Genomic DNA, 16,895 nt, shown 5'->3' with positions numbered 1-16,895 from the left:
TCTGATTGGTTAGTCACAGGAGAGTTCCTTATTGGTGTAGATTCTGTTATCCATCTAAGCTATATTAGTTTTTTACCCAGCTGTTGGTCTCTAAAAAGAATTCAGCAAATCAGGTTATTTGGCGTCTTCAACCTGGATTCTGATGCTCACCTGAAGAGTTTTCTAAAGCTTAGAAACCAAGAAATGGTTTCAAATATATGTCGTTTGCATGTACTGGCTTTATCATGTGTAATACTTGCTCTAACAGTATGTTCAGAGAGGCAGTTAATATTCCCGCTGAGCAAAGGGCACTTATTTGACACCTATTGACTCTTCTATTTACCATATTTAAAATTAATTTTTGCATGTGGTATGCAGGTAGCAATTCCATGAGGTAGGGTCAAGGTTCTTTCTTCCCATTGAGATACCCAGTTTTTGCAGCATCATTAATTGAAAATTTTTTCCATTTGCTATTGAAGAGCTTTGGCACACTTATTGAGAATCATTTCATTGATAAATGTGGATATATTTCTAGACTCTGTATCATGTGGCACTGATCTGACCATCCTTTTGTCAATACCACACTGTCTTGATAATTGTAACTTTTTTAGTAAATCTTGAAGTCAGGTAGTAAGTCTTTCACCTTTTTTGTTTTTGTTTTTCTTTTTTTTTTTTTTAACATTGTTTTGACTATTCTTGGTTCTTTGTCTTTTCAAATAAATTAAAATCATCTCATCACTTTCCAGAGGGGAAAAGCCTGCAATGGTTTTGAATGGGATCACATTGAATCTACAACTCTTAACAATATTGAGACTTCCAATACATGAGAATGGTATATATTTCCATTTATATAGATCTTCTTTAATTCCTCTCAGCAATGTTTTACAGTTTGAGCATAGAGGTCTTGTATATCTTTCGTTAAATTATTCCTACATATTTGATGGTTTGGGATGTTACTCTAAATTGTATTTAATTTCATTTTCTGATTTTTCATTGCCAGTTTACAGAAAAACTATTGATTTTTGTATATTCCATATGCTTTTGAAAAACAGGAGTTGCAGGGTGCTCTGTTTTCATATTGCGTGAGAATATAATGTGAGAGGATATAGTTTAAGTGTAAACCACCTCTGTATAAGTTTAGGCTTCCATTCTCTACAATGTATAGGTTGAAAGAGCCCACCCAAAAATAGAGTAAACACTAGTATCTGCCCCAAGTCTAGTAGTGGTTGGTTCATTCATGCATTTAATAACAAATATTTATTACCTGTATACTATGCAAGGCACTGTCCTAGGAACCAAGAAAGCAGCAATAAACCAGGCAGATGTAATATCTGCCTAAACGGGCCTGTCATTCTAAGATACGGTCTTTTACAAGTCTGATAAATGCTACCAAGGAGAAAAACAAGGATGCTAAGAGAGTTTGTAATAGAAGGTCCTTCCATAGTCTGAAGGGTCAGATCTGAAGGTGTGTAGAAGTTAGCTAGGTAACAAGGAGATTAAAGAAGAAATTATCAGGCAGAGGGAAAAGCATGTGTAAAGGTTATTAAAAAAAGAACAGGTGAGCAATTAGAAGGGGTAGAGAGGATAGAAATGGCACATCTTTTACAAGGCAGAGCCTTATAAATCACATTAAATATTCTGGATTTTATTCTAAGTACCTATGTACTTAAGAGGGATTGTAAGGTTTTAAACAAGATAATGAAAAGATATTGTTTGAATTTTTAAAAGATTACTCTGGCTGCTGTGTGGTGACTTGATTTATGAATGTTAAGAATGGAGATAGGGAAAACAGATGGGAGACTATGGCAACATTCCTAGTAAGAAACAGAAATGGATTGAATTAAAAGGAAGGCAGTGGGTATAGAAATAAATGGATGGATTGGAGATGTATATGAGGAATAGGTTCAACAAGACAATAATGGAATGGCTGAAATGTAAATACCATGAGTGCAAGGACTATTTAGTTTATTATATATTCTTCAGCGTCTGGCAAAATCATTGCCTGGCAAATGGTAGATCCTCAATAAAATACTGTTGATCGAATAAATACAATGGATGAAAGAGAGAAGGGATAGAGTCATTTCCTGGTTTCTGAATTAAGGAACTGGATGGACAAAGGTACCATTTAGTGAGATATGGAAGACAAGAGAAGGGTAGATTTCAGAGAAATCAAGCATTGAGTTGTAAACATGTTAAGTTTGAGATTCTGAGAAACATCCAAATGCAGAGAAGAGTGTGGTCATCATTCTTTCGTTCTGATTTCTTCCATTGTGATAAACCATTGGGTATGTCCTTACCAGGCTAAGCATGATAAGCTTCCTTATAGCTCTACACTGGTATGTTTTGGGGTTCATGGCAGAGCTACCCTTGTGTTTTATTTTTCTTCTTGACCTCTTCCTCATTATTGGAAACATCCAGCGCCTAGAGAACCTACTGTGTCTAATTCATACTTACCCTACTCTTAAGACTAATCCTGCTGCCCTGTTCTTTTCTGTCTCTGGAATTTTGTTTGGGTTAAAACTTATCAGGCTGTTTAATATGTTGTTGTTATTTAATTTTCTTTTACTTGATTGTATGTTTTCCATGGAAATTTTTAAGCTCGGGTTTTCTTCAACTGTTTTTGGCTTATAAACAATAAAATTTCAGATAAGGAATGTTTAGGATAAAAGACGCATAGCAACAATAATAAAATTGTTGGATTTTAATATTATGAATACATTTGGAATATTACATACCCACACATACCTTAAACATCCTATAGAGTCCTCAGTAACCATATTAAAAAGATACCACTTTTTGTTCTGTGACTTTCATCTGATATATATTTGCTTCTTTATCAATATATTAACTCTGTTGCCCCAAGAAAAATATAAGCTCTTTGATGGCAAGAATTTATTTTTTTTCCACACTATATTTCTAAGACCTGGAATTTTTCATACTTTGAAAGAGGGGTGGATAATATAGAATTATATATTTGCTAAAAACTCATTGAACTTACTGTATATAAACAATACTTCGATTTAAAAAGCGATTTAAGAAAAGACATCAGATTCCCCCACACCCTTAACCTTGCCTCCAGACTCACCTTCAAGAGGTCACTACTGTTAATACCTGACTACGTGTACTTCAAAGCATTTTTATATATGTAAATATGTATGTGCTTTTTTGGTACAACATTTTTATACATTTTATAGTATATGTATCATTCTGCAACTTGCTTTCCCAGTTAATAATAGCTCACGGATGTCATTTCATTTGAGTCCTTATAGGTCTGCCATTTACCTCAATCTTAGTAATTTTCTTTTCTTTATTTTATTTTGAGGCAGGAAAGACATTTACATGATTCAAATATCAAAATGATAGGTATATATCATTTTATTCCATTCCTGTTTTACTCCTATTCCACTCATTTCCTCCTGCCCCCTCGCAGCATTTCTTTATGCAGATATGGGAAAATATGAACATACGTGTTTATTTTCCCATTTTTCTTACAAAAAAAGATAACATACTAAACACTGTTCTATATCTTGCATTTTCCGCTCCACAATGTATCTTTTAAAAATATTTCCATATTAATACATAAGAAAGCTATTTTTTAAACAGTTGCTTGGTGTGCCACTGTGATATTAATCACTCTCATGGTTAATAAATTGATACTTGCATTCTTTCCAATCTTTTATTAGTACAAACAACTACATTGAATAGCCTTATACCTACATTATTTTATATATGTGCAGTTTATCTGTGGGATGAATTCCCAGAACTGCAATTGCTGGGTCAAAGAGTAAATAGGTTTGTATTTTGATAGATACCTTCACAGCAAATATCCCTTTTAACTTTCTATTTTGAAACAATTTCAAATTTACAGAAGGGTTGCAAGAATTGTACAAAGAACGACATACCCTTCACCCAGATTTACCTATTGTTATATTTTGTATCTTGTTACATTTTCTTTATAATTTCTCTTTTTAGTCTCTCTTCATCATTTATATATATATGTGTGTGTGTGTACACATATGTGTATATATATTTATGCTTTTGTACATACATTATTATTTTATGAACAATTTGAAAGTAAGTTGTAGATATCATGTCTCTTCCTATATCCTTCATTGTATATTTCCTAAGAACGAGGACATTCTTTTATATAATTGAATTTCTATAATGCAAATTAGAAAGTTTAACATTGACACAGTATGATTATCTGTAGTCTATACTCAAACTTTACTAAAACCTTACAGTAATTTTTTCAAGTCCAGGATCAGACATGGCATTTAGTTGTCATGTCTCCTCTGCTAACCCTAATCTGAAACACTTCCTTAGGCTTGCTTTGTCTTTTATAACATTGATATATTTTTTAAAGACTATAAGCCATTTATTTTGTAGAGTGCCCTTAATTTTGGTTTATTTTATCCTTCCTTGTGATTATGTTTAAACTAGGCTTTTTGGTAATATATTAGTTATTCATTGCTGTGTAACAAATAACTGCAAAACTTAGTAGCTTAAAACAAAAATATTTATTATCTCATGCATTTCTGGGTGCCTCTGCCTCCAACTTTCTCATATGGCTGCAAGGCTATTGTCTTATCTGACAGCTCACCTGAGGGAACATATACTTCTAACCTCTCTCACATAATTATTGATGAGATAAAGTTTCTCATAGGTTGTTGGAATGACAGCCCTAATTTCTTGCTGGCTGTTAGCTAGAAACCTGCCTCAATTCCTTGCTATGTGGACCTCTCCACAAGGCAGTTCAAAAGATAACATCTGGCTTTCATCAGAGCAAGTAAGGGAGAGAGCCAGAAGTGGGAAATAAGATGGAGGCCACAATCTTTCTGTAAATCTAATTTTGAAAGTGACATACCATCTACTTTTGCTGTGTTCATTAGAAGCTAGTTACTTGGTCCAGCCCCCACTCAAGGGGACATGATTTTCTAACTCCATTTATAATCATTTCTTCTACATTTATTAGTTGGCATTATACTGCAAAAGATAATGTCCCTTCTTTCTTATTTATTCATTTATGGCTCATGTATTTTTTTCAGTGAATTGTACTCCATGATTGCCACTATTTATTTTGATGCTAAATTGTCCTAGATTTATTTTTATTTCAGATTTAGATTTAGTTTTATCCCAGATTGTTTTGCTAATGAGAACCTCTTCAGGCTGGTTCTTGTGTCACCATATCCCTATCATTTTCTGGAGCATTTTCTTACTTTTGATGTAAGATATTACAGAATTACTTTACACTTTCCCTGTTCCAGTCATGAGATGAGCCATTTATCCAAAAAGCCCTGCTTCATTTTAGTAGGAAATATTATTTAGAAATGAAGCTCTGGGTGCTAGGCATACTCATTGCTAATGGACTATCACTGTTTGTAGGCTTTTTCAGCAGACAGAGCTAGGAAACACACAGAAATATATATACATCTATATCTATACATACGCACCCTTTCAGAATCATGGGTTTATATTAATATCTCCAGTTCAGTTTTCCCTAGCCTTACTCCTTTCCATCTTTGTATTTTCTTTTTAAAAGTGAGAACTCTGGCTCCCAACATTATGAATAAACTTACTCAGTCCTAAAATACACAGAAGGTAGTTTCAGAATTGCTATACCCACACCAAAGAGAAACACAAACCTACAGAATTCAAGATTTGCTTGCAATTGTCTGTTTTTAAGCTGAGAGTGTTTAGTCAAAGTACCATATTCAAAATTACTTATAGTATGTTCACGTTATTCATTTGAAATAAATTTAAGGTTATTAATTTCTCTCATATACAATTTTAGAGTTTTTCCACACTACAAAATTGATTTGAGTGTTGATTAGTATTCTTTTTTGAATATGTAAAACATTAACATAATTAAAGTCAAAACTATGTTTTTAGTATACTCAGAAAATGGTCACTCTTTCCCTATCTCTTCTGCCTCACCTCGCGCCCACTGTACTTAATCAATGTCATTAGTTTCTGGTTTATCCTCTCTGTGTTTCTTCTTGGAAAAAAATTACCATGTATAGTTATATTCTTGTATTCTTTCTTCTTTCTTACACAAAAGGTAACATACTGTGCAGGGAATCCTAGCTTTGAACAGTTACAATATACACAAATTTCAGTTACCGCAGTTTAAATAACACCAGTTCAACTGTTTAAATAAAAACAGTTCAAACTTCAGTTATCATGGTGTATTAACTGAATAATTGCATAAAGTACAAATTTCTCTGGTAGCCCTTCAGTCCACAGATTACTTTGCAAATAACAAATGTGAACCATGATCAGTGACCAATCACATGGCTTCCTTCAGTCTGTTAGTGACTGGTTACTCTGCGTCTGTTATTTAGTTCATACACAGACAGCAGATCACGTGGTTGTGTTGCTTTCTTGTCTCCCAGTGATAAACTCACATGACATTTTACAAAAATGCGTAGGGGGAGTTGACCAACAAAGATGGAAGTTCAGTCGAGAAACAAGAGTGATAATGCTATCAGTGAAATTCAAACTGAATTTAAATGAGGTTACAAAAGAAATAGCTGACTTTGGAGATGTTGACAGTATTGCCTTCAAGAGTCTCTAGACATGCAGCCAAAGGAACTTAGTAAAGGTGAACTTAATGACACGAATGAGGAAAGTGGTTGTGATGAAAAGGACGAAGATGTCCCAGAAAAAAAATGACACCAGCAAAAAATTTCACATTTGAGTAACAATCAGAGATATTTCATGACATTAAAAGGATACAATGGAAGTTCATCTAAACTTAAAAGTATGATAAGTTGCCAAGGCATGGAAAGGATGCTTGCCCCATATTGTAAATATAGGGTGAGAAGAAGCCAAGCCCTCTTCAAACTCTTCTTGGTAATTCTTAGTGGTGCTAATGTTTTAGATTATAAGGTACTAAATAAATATCAGTTTTATTATTTTTTACTTCCCTATAAGAAAGTTTTTAAATGTTTTCATAAAACTTTTTAAAGGTCAAGGAACAATCATAATGTCCCCCATTGGTTATTAAGATCACTTTACACACTTTCAGCTTGCATGGTCATTTTCACAGTCCTGCACTACTATGCAAAGAGAAGACTGCCTGTGGGTACTCTTTTGCACTTCACTTTCTAAAAAATTTTAATTTTATTGCAGTATAATTTATATTTAATAAAACATACATTTTAAAATTATACAGTTCGATGAATTTTGACAAATGTTTGCACCTGTATAACCACTACTATCATAAAAATATAGAGCATTTCTATAACCTTGAAAAGTTCCCTCGTGCCCCTTCACAATCAATTCCCTACATATCCGGCCCTAGGCAACCGCTGATCTGCTTCCTGTCACTACAAATTACTTTTGCCTCTTCTGGAATTTCATCTAATGGAAACCTTCAACATATGCTCTTTTGTGTCTGCCTTCTTTCGCTCAACATATTTTTGAAATTCATTCACATTGTTGCATGTATTAGTAGTTTGTTTCTTTTTATTACTGAGTAGTATTGTATTGTATGGATGTATCACAAAAATCACAATTTGTTTATCCATTCGCCTGTTGATGGACATTTGGGATGTTCCTAGTTTGATGTTATTCTTAATTAAGGTGATACGAAATTTATGTACAAGTCTTGTGAGTGTAGTCTTTTAGTTCTTGGATAAATACCTAAAAGCACAATCGCGATGTCATATAATAGGGAGAGTGTATATTTAGCTTTATAAGAAGCTGCAAAACTATTTTTAAAGTAGTAATATCATTTTATATTTCCATCAACAGTGTATGAGAGTTCCACTTGCTCCACATCCTCCCTAATGCTTCTTGGTGCCAAACTTTAACATTCTAACCATTCTAGCAGGTGTGTAGTACTATTTCATTGTGGCTTTAATTTGTGTTTTCTTGTTTACTGAAGATATTGAACATCTTTCCATGTGCTGATTGGCTTATTTGTATATCTTCCTGAAGTCTGTTCAAATCTTTTGTTCATCTTTCACTGAGTTGTCTTCTTAAAATTGAGTTATAAGAATTTTTAAAAATTTCTTTGTGAGTTCTTTGTCATATACATGTTTAGTGGATATTATGACATGTCTTAAAGACTGACTTGACTGTTTACTTTCTTAGTAGTATTTTTTGGAGAGCAGAAGTTGTAATTTTGCTGAAGCCTAATTTATTCATTTTTCTTTTATAATTTGTATCACTTATGTCCTATTTAAGAAAGCCTATTGCAAAGTTCTGATAATTTTCTCCTATATTTTCTTCTAGAAGTTTTATAGTTTTACCATTTACAATTTGGTATATGATTCATTTTGAGTTGATACTTGTGAGTGAAAATTTGTATTTTTTCCAAAGGAATATACTATTGTCCCTTGCGAAAAACTTGCTGAGATTATCCTTCCCCATTAAATAACCTCAGCACCTTCTTCTGTTAATATGGTAAATTACACAGATTGATTTTTAAATGTTTAACTAACTTCGCATTTTTAGAATATGCCCAACTTAGTCATCATATTCTAGTCTTTTTTATATCGCTGGATTCAATATGCTAATAGTATATAAAAGATTTTTGCATGTATGTTTATGAAGGCTATTAGTATGTGGTTTAATTCTCTTATAATTTCTTAATTTCATTTTGTTGTTAGGATAACAGCTTGGCTTCATTGATTTTTCTCTATTATTTGTCTATTTCATTAATTTCCACTCTTATTTTTATTATTTCCATCTTTCTACCTATTTTGGATTTCATTTACTCTTTCTAACTTCTTTTTTTAATTTGTTAATTTTAATTAATTTCAAGTATATTCTTTCTAACTTCTTAAGGTGTAGCTTAGGTCACTGAATTTGTACCTTTCTCTTTTTTTCTAGTATAAGTATTAAATAAATTTCACTTTGAACTTTAGCTGCATCCAACTTATTTTAGGTGTTATGTTTCATAAAAGTTCAATTAAAAATGTTTTCTAGTATACCTTGCAATTTCTTCTTTGACTCATGTATTATTTAAAATTTATTGTTTAATTTCCAAATATTTAAAATTACCTAAATATCTTTTTGTCATCCATTTCTAAGTTTATTTTATTATGATCCAAGGACATACTCTGTATGGTTTCTATACTTTTCAATTTTTTTTAAGAGAAGTAAGACTTTATTTCCGTATTTCACAAATAAAGCTGGCTGTGCTTAAAATTGTTAACCTTTGTTTTGTGGCACAGGATTAGTCTACCTTGGTGAATGTTCTTTACACACCTGACAACAGTGTGCATTCTGCTGTTGGGATTGTTGTCTTATAATTTTCAACTAGGACGAGTTGGTTGATAGTGTTGTTCGGGCCTTCTGTACCTTACTGATTCTTTGTCTATTCATTCTATTAGTCACTGGCAGAGGAAAGTTGAAATCTCTAACTAAAAATATAGATTTTTCTTTCTCCTTTAAGATCTATAAGTTTTTGTGCCGTATATTGTTTCATATATTAAGCTCTATTATTAAGTATGCTTTTTTTACTTTTTATTTTAAAATCATTATAGGTTCACAGGAACTTGCAAAAACAATCATAGAAGTCCCATCACCCAGCTTATCCCAATAATAACATCTTACATTACTATATTAATAACATAAAAACCAGGAAATTCACATTGATACAATCTATAGACCTTATTCAAATTTCAAGTTTTCACATGCACTCACTTGTGTGTGGGAATAGTTCTATGCAACTTTATCATCTGCGTAGATTTGTGCAACCACCACCATAATCAAATACAGTTCCATCACTACAAAGAACTACCTCATATTGCCCTAACCCCTGGCCACCACTAATCTCTTCACCATTCTTTTAACTTTTTATTTTGAAAATGTTATATGAATGGTACAGTAAAGTGTGTAACATTTTGAGATTGGCTTTCTTTTTCACTCAGCATAATGCCCTTGAGATCTATCAAAGTTGTTGTAGGTATCGAGAGTTTGTTTCTTTTTATTACCAAGTAGTATCCTATTATATAAATATACCACAGTTAGATTAGCCATTCACCTCTTGGAAAATATTTGGGTTGTTTCTAGTTTGGGGGTATTACAAATAAAGCAGCTGTGAAAATTGCGTAGAAGTTTTCGTGACATAAGTTTACATTTCTCTGGCAAATATGCCTACAAGTGCAGTTGCTGAATCAAACGTTAAGTGTATGTTTAGTTTTATAAGAAACTACCAAACTATTTTCCAGAGGACTGTACCATTTTGCATTCATAACAGCACTTTATGAGAGATAATTTTTCCATGTTCTCACCAGCATTTGGTATTGTCACTATTTTTTTTTTAGCTGTTCTAATAGGTATGATATCTCATTGTGTTTTTAATTTGCATTTCCATAATGGCTAATAATATTGAACATCTTTTCATATGCTTATTTGCCATCACTTCTTTAGCCAAAAGTCTGTTTTTGTGTTTTCCCCATTTACTAATTAGATTTTTTTATTACTGTTGAATTTTGAGAGTTCTTTATGCATTCTAGATGTGAGTCCTTTGTCAGATATATGGTTTGGAAATATTGTCTTCCAGTCAATAGCTTGTCTTTTCTTCCTCTTAACAGGACCTTCCTTAAAACAAAAGTTTTTAATTTCGATGAAGTACAATTTATTAATTTATTTTATAAATCATGTTTTTGGTATCATATCTAAGAATAGATAAGTCCTGAAGATTTCTGTCATGTGTTTTCTTCTAAAAGTTTTATTGTTTTAAGAGTTATATTGGTACCTATAATCCGTTTTGAGTTAATTTTTGTATACGGCATGAGGTTTAGGTTGAGAGTCAATTATTTATCTATGAATGATCGATCAATGGTTTCAGTACTGTTCATTGTTTGTTGGAAAGATGACACTTCCTCCATTGAATCCCTTTTGCACCTTTGTCAAAAATCAGTTGGTCATATAAAAAGTTGAATGAGGAGTATGCTGGGGATTTGAGGAAGATGCTTTATTATTCCTTAGGAAATAGAAGTATTCAAAATTGGTGGCAGCCATGTTAAGACCCTAAGAGAAGGGGCAGCCTTAACATGAAGTTATACCATGAAGAATACCATTGTATGTTAAATAGAGAAGAAAGAAATCAGGTCCATGGTGATCTACTTATGCCTCTGGATCCAACTAATCATAACACATGCTTACTTCTGGACTTAAGATATGTGAGCCAAAAAATATTCATGGCTTAAAAAGACACACGCACATACAATTTGCCATACTCGTGTGGGTCTATATCTGGGTTCTCTATTCTGTTTCTCCTCCAATACTACAGTATCTTGATTACCATAACTATATTGTAGATCTTAAAATTGGTTAGAGTAATTCTTTCCACTTTATTCTGTTTTTATTTTCAATATTGTTTTAGCTATTCTATGGTCTGTGTATTTACAAATATCTTTTAGAATAAACTTGTCTATATTACAAAAAAAAAATCTTGCTCATATTTTGATAAGAATTATGTTAAACCTGGAGGTCAAAATGAAGAGAATTGACATCTTTACTGTGACTCTTCCGATCTGTAAATACTTTATGTCTTCTTCTCTATTTATTTAAGATATTCTTTGATTTCTTTCATTAGCATTCTGTAAGTTTCAACCTACCAGTTCCGTCCATATTTTGGTAGTGTTATACCTAAAGATTTCATTTCTTGAGCAATTGTAAATGGTATTGGGTTTTTAATTTTAATTTCCACATATTCATTAATACTATATAGAAATACAGTAGATTTTTACATGTTGATATGGTGAATTACATTAACTAATTTTCAAATATTGAACCAGCCTTACATCCCTGAAATAAATCTACTTGGTGATGGTGTATAATTCTTTTTACATATTGCTCATTTCGCACTCACTTTGGCAGCACGTGTACTAAAACTGGAACATATTACTGAATTCTATTTGCTTATATTTTGTTAAGGATTACTGTGTCTAAATTCATGAGGGATGTTAGTTTGTAAATTTTTGTGTGTGTGTGTGCTGTCTTTGTCTGACTTTGATATTAGAGTAACATTTGCTTCATAAATGAATTGGAAAGTGTTTTCTCCGCTTCCACTTTCTGGAGAGATTGTGTAAAATGGTATTAATTCTTTAAAAACTTGATAGAATTCTCCAGTGCAACCCTCTGGGCATAAAGACTTTTGGGAGGAATTTTAAAACTATGAGTTCAATCTCTCTACTCGCTATAGGACTATTTACATGGTCAGTTTCATGTCGGGCAAATTGTGGTAGCTTTTGTTTCGGAACAATTGGTCCATTTCATCTAAATTGTCAAGTTTACATGCATACAGTTCTTCATATTATGCTCTTAAATTTCTTTTAATGTCTGAGGGGTCTGTGGTGCCATGCCGTGGTTCATCGTGAATATTGGTTTGTCAGTCTTGCTAGAGTTTGTAAATTTATTGATTTACCAATTTAATTGTTTTTTAAAGAACCAGAGTTTTGTGCCATTGATTTTCTCTGCTGTTTTTCTATTTTCAATTTTATTGATTTCTACTTTTATTTTAATATTACTTTATTGAGGTATAATTTATATATCATAAACTCTACCCATTTTAAGGGTACAGTTACACAAGTTTTAGTAAATTTGCACAGTTGTGCAACCATCCCCACTATACAGTTTTAGAACATTTCCTTCGCGCCAAAGGTTTCCTTTGTGCCTCTTTGCAGTCAGTTCTCACTCCCACCTCCAGCTCCGGGCAACCACTAGTTTGCTTTCACTCTCTGTAGTTTTTACTTTTCTGGAAATTTTGTATAAATATAATCATATAACAGGTAGACTTTTGTGTTGGCTTATTTGATTTGGCATAATATTTTTGAGGTTCATCCATGTAGCATGTATCAACACTTCATTTCTTTTATTGCTGAAAACTATTTCATTGTATAGATATGCTACATTTTGTTTATTCATTCATCCATTGATGGACGTTTAGGTTGATTTCAGTTTTTGACTATTATGAAAAATGCTGCAGGGAATATTTGCTACAAGTCTTTGTATAGACCTATGTTTTAATTTCTCTTGGATATAACCCTAGGAAATCAATTTCATTGGTTTCTGCTATTGTGTTTATTATTTCTTTGCTTCTACCTGCTCTGTGTTTATTTTGCTCTTCTTTTTCTAGTTTCCTGAGGTAGAATCATAGTTTATTGATTTAGACCTTTTCTCTTGTCTTTAGTGCTATACATTTCCCTCTCAGGATTGCTTTAGTTGGATCCCATAAATTTAACTAGGTTGTATTTTCATGTTCATTCAGTTTAATGTACTTTTAAATTTCCTTTGGGATCTACTCTTTGACTCATGGATTATTTAGAACTGTGTTGTTTTATTTCCAAGTGTTTAGAGAGTTTCCTCTTATCTCTAATTTTTAGTTTAATTCCTAAATGGTCAAAGCATACATTCCATGTGATTTTCATTCTTTTAAATTTGTTGAGCTTTGTCTTCTGACCCTGGTTATGATCTAAATGTTCCATAGGTGCTTGAAAAGAATATGTATTCTGTTGTTGGGTAGAATACTCTAGAAGTGTTAATCAGATTCTATCAGTTAATGGTGTTCACTTTTTCTATATCCTCGTTAATATTTGTAAATCGATTTTTTATATGTCATTTTGAAATGTCTCTCTTTTTCTCTGCTAATATAGCTTCTCTTAAAGTCTACTTTTTAAAATTTTTTATAGCCATTCCAGTTTTCTTATAATTAGTGTTTGCATGATATATCTTTTACCCTTCTTTATATATAAAGTACATTTTCTGTAGACAGGATATAGGTGGGTCTTGCTTTTTTATTCATCTCTTTATTCATCTCTCTCTTTGGTTGAACTTACCAAAATTACATTTAATATAATATTGATATGATCATGTCTACCATCTTGCTCTTTGTTTTCTCCTTATTTCAGTTTTTTATTTTTCATCTTTTCCTACCTTCTTTGACATTCAGTATTGTTTAGTATCCCATTTGTCTCTAATATTAATTTACTAGCTATCCTCTTTAATTTTTTAAGTGAATGTTCTAAGGTTTACACTATGCACCTTTAACTTATCACTGTAAGTATAAACCAAATAAATTATAGCACTTTACATATAATGGCAGTATCGTTTAACAATATACTTCTATTTCTCTCATCTATTTTTTTGTACTGCTGTTATTACACATATTATTACTTCTGCAAATATTTTAAGTCTCATAATATGTTATTATTTTTGCTTCAACTAGTCAATTATCTTTTAAGGAAATTAAAAAATGAGAAGAAAAGTCTTTCATATATAACCTACATTTTTATTTTTTCTGTCACTAATTTATTTACATAGATCCAAGTTTCCATCTAGTGTCATTTTCCTTCAAGCTCAAGCACCCCCTTTAATGTTTCTTACAGTACAGATCTGCTGGTTGCAAATTTTCTTGGTTTTTGTTTGTCCGAAAAAAATCTTTATTTTACTTTCACTTTTGAAAGATACTTTTGCTAGATATAAAATTCTAGGCTGACTTTTTTTCTTTTGTTGCTGTAAAGATATTGTTCCTCTATCTTCTGCCTTGCATTATTTCTGTTGAGAAGTCTATAATCTTTCTTACCTTTGTTCCCCCATATTTAATGTTTCTTTTCCTTTAACTGCTTCTAAATTTTTTTTCTTTATTGATGATTTTCAGAAATTTATGGTGGACCTTGGTGTGTTTTTCTTTATGTTTATTCTACTAGGTATTCATTGAACTTCTGGATTCTGTAGGTCTATAATTTTTATTTAGATTTAGAAAGTTTGGGGCTATATATATATATATATATATATATATATATTCAAATATTATTTATCACACCCAATTATGGAACTTCAATTTCACTTATGTTAGACCACTTGATATTTTTCTACAGGTTGCTGCATTTCTGTTCATTTTCTTTTTCGATCTTTTTTCTCCGTGTATTTTAATTTGAATAGTTTCTACTGCTGTGTCTTCAAATTCAGTGAACTTGGTGTTTAGTCTGCTGCTAATCTCATCTAGTGAATTTTTCATTTCATATATTGTATTTTTCATCTCTGGAAGTTCTATTTCATTCTTTCATTTCTCTCCATTTCTATCATCATCTTCATGTTTTCCTTCAAATTCTTGAGAGCATTCACACTAGGTGTTTTAAAGTCCTTACTGCTAATTTCACTGCCTCTATCATTTCTAGTGCTGATATTTTCCCTGGTTTTAGGTCATGTTTGCTGCTCATGTTCATGTCTAGTAGTGTTTTTATTGGATGGCAGACATTGTAAGTGCTACATTGTTAAGTGTTTGCATTTTGTTGTCTTTCTTTAAGAAATATTGAAGAGGTTTTTTGTTGTTGTTGTTTTGGAAGCCTTGATCTTTTCAAGGCTTGTTTTTAAGCTTTAATAGGGAAGGTCTATAGAAGCCTTTGCGTTGGACTAATTTTGTCCTACTGCTAAGTTGTGACTTTTTTATTTCTCTCAGTGTTCAGCAGAGTCTCTGTATTCTAGCTGAATGGAATTCAAATATTTCCCATCCCTGTGAGTTCCAGGAATTCTTCAGCTAATAGCTCCCTTGACAGTTGTTCTTTGCTTAGCTTCAAAAGCGGGTCAGTCTATGTATGCTCAGATTATCATTTAGCCAAAGACTCAAGAGGATCCTTATCCAGATTTCTGGAGTTCTTTGTATAGCTCCATTCTCTCTGGCATTCTGTTCCACAAATTCTAGCCACTTTTGTCTCCCCAAATTGCCTCAAGGGAAAAAACCAGAGACCTAGGACTCACTGCATTTGCTTCCTTTCTCTCAGTTTTGCACTCCTTTTGAGCCAATGTCTGAAAGCATCTTCCACATATTTTCACCATTCTTCTAGTTGTTTATAGTGGTGTGGCTAGTTCCACTATGTCATAGTTCCACCACTATGTTCAAAAGCACAAGTTTTCACTTTCCTTTTTGCACTAACGATATACTCTGGAAATCTTCTATATAAATTTATAGATATCTTCATTGTTTTTAAAAATACATAGTTTCATAAAACTCCATTATATTTGTACATATAATCTAGTCAACCGATCTACAGTTTGTCTCCAATCTCCTTTGCAATTACAAATAATGCTATAATGAATAACCTGGTACATATTTTTTTTCATAATTTTTGTGGTGTATATTTACTGTTAATCCCTAAAGGTGTGATTGCTAGTTCATAGGGTAAATGCATATATAATTTTGTCAAATATAACTATTTCTCTATTTATTGGTTGTACCATTTTGCATTCCTACCAATAGATGAGAATGCTTACTTTCCAAAAGCCTCATCTACAGAATGTGTGTGTTGTCAAGCTTTTAAATTTTTGCCAATCTGGGCAGTAAAAAAAAAAAAACAAAATAGTCTTAATTAAAATTTCTCTCATCATTGATGGAGGATCAATATCTTTTTATATGTTTAAGAGTCAGTTTATCTCTTTTTAAAAATTGTTCATGTCTTGTGTTTATTTTTCTATTAGATTTTAAGTGTTTTGTCCTAAGATTTTTAAAAGTTATACACACACACACACACACACACACACATACACACACAGAGATATTAGTTCTTTGTCCAAGGTACAAGATGCAAATTCTTTTGCATTTCATTTGCCTTTCACCTTTGTTTATGTTATGTTTTTTGCGGTGCAACCTTCCCCCCACACACATACTTTTTAAAGGAATCAAATTAATCTGTTTTTTCTTGTATTGCATTTAAGCTTGGAATCTTAGAAAGCTTTGCCCAACACTGAGGTTATAGAAAAATTGATCAATTTTCTTCTAGAACTTGTATATATTTTGGTTTTTACATTTAAATTCTTAATATATATGGACTTTATTCTCGTGTGCGCTGAGGTATAAAACTAATTTTATCTTGTTTTCCTAAGTGGCTACCAGTTGTCCTTGTATCATTTATTAAAAGCCCCCAGTGATTTGAAATAGCATCTTTATCATGTACTAAACT

The 16,895-nt window shown here is 32.0% G+C and overlaps 1 protein-coding gene across 16 annotated transcripts in view; it reads left to right on the top strand.

Moving 5' to 3' along the window:
* LOC107499678 (protocadherin gamma-C4) overlaps positions 1 to 16,895 on the top strand; it is a 155,491-nt gene that overhangs the window by 102,264 nt on the left and 36,332 nt on the right. The window contains exon 1 of one of the 16 annotated variants that reach the window (XM_036225160.1): positions 11,457 to 11,473. The exons of the other annotated variants lie outside the window; for them this stretch is intronic. The gene's annotated coding sequence lies outside the window, so the exon portion shown is untranslated. Of the gene's footprint in view, positions 1 to 11,456; positions 11,474 to 16,895 lie in introns of those variants that run through there. 16 annotated transcript variants of the gene reach the window in all.

This window comes from Rousettus aegyptiacus, unplaced genomic scaffold (assembly GCF_014176215.1).
Source record: "Rousettus aegyptiacus isolate mRouAeg1 unplaced genomic scaffold, mRouAeg1.p scaffold_m13_p_7, whole genome shotgun sequence".
Classification (NCBI taxonomy): Eukaryota; Metazoa; Chordata; class Mammalia; order Chiroptera; family Pteropodidae; genus Rousettus; species Rousettus aegyptiacus.
The sequence above is the reverse complement of the archived record's forward strand: the minus strand, read 5'-3'. Positions and strand labels throughout refer to the sequence as shown.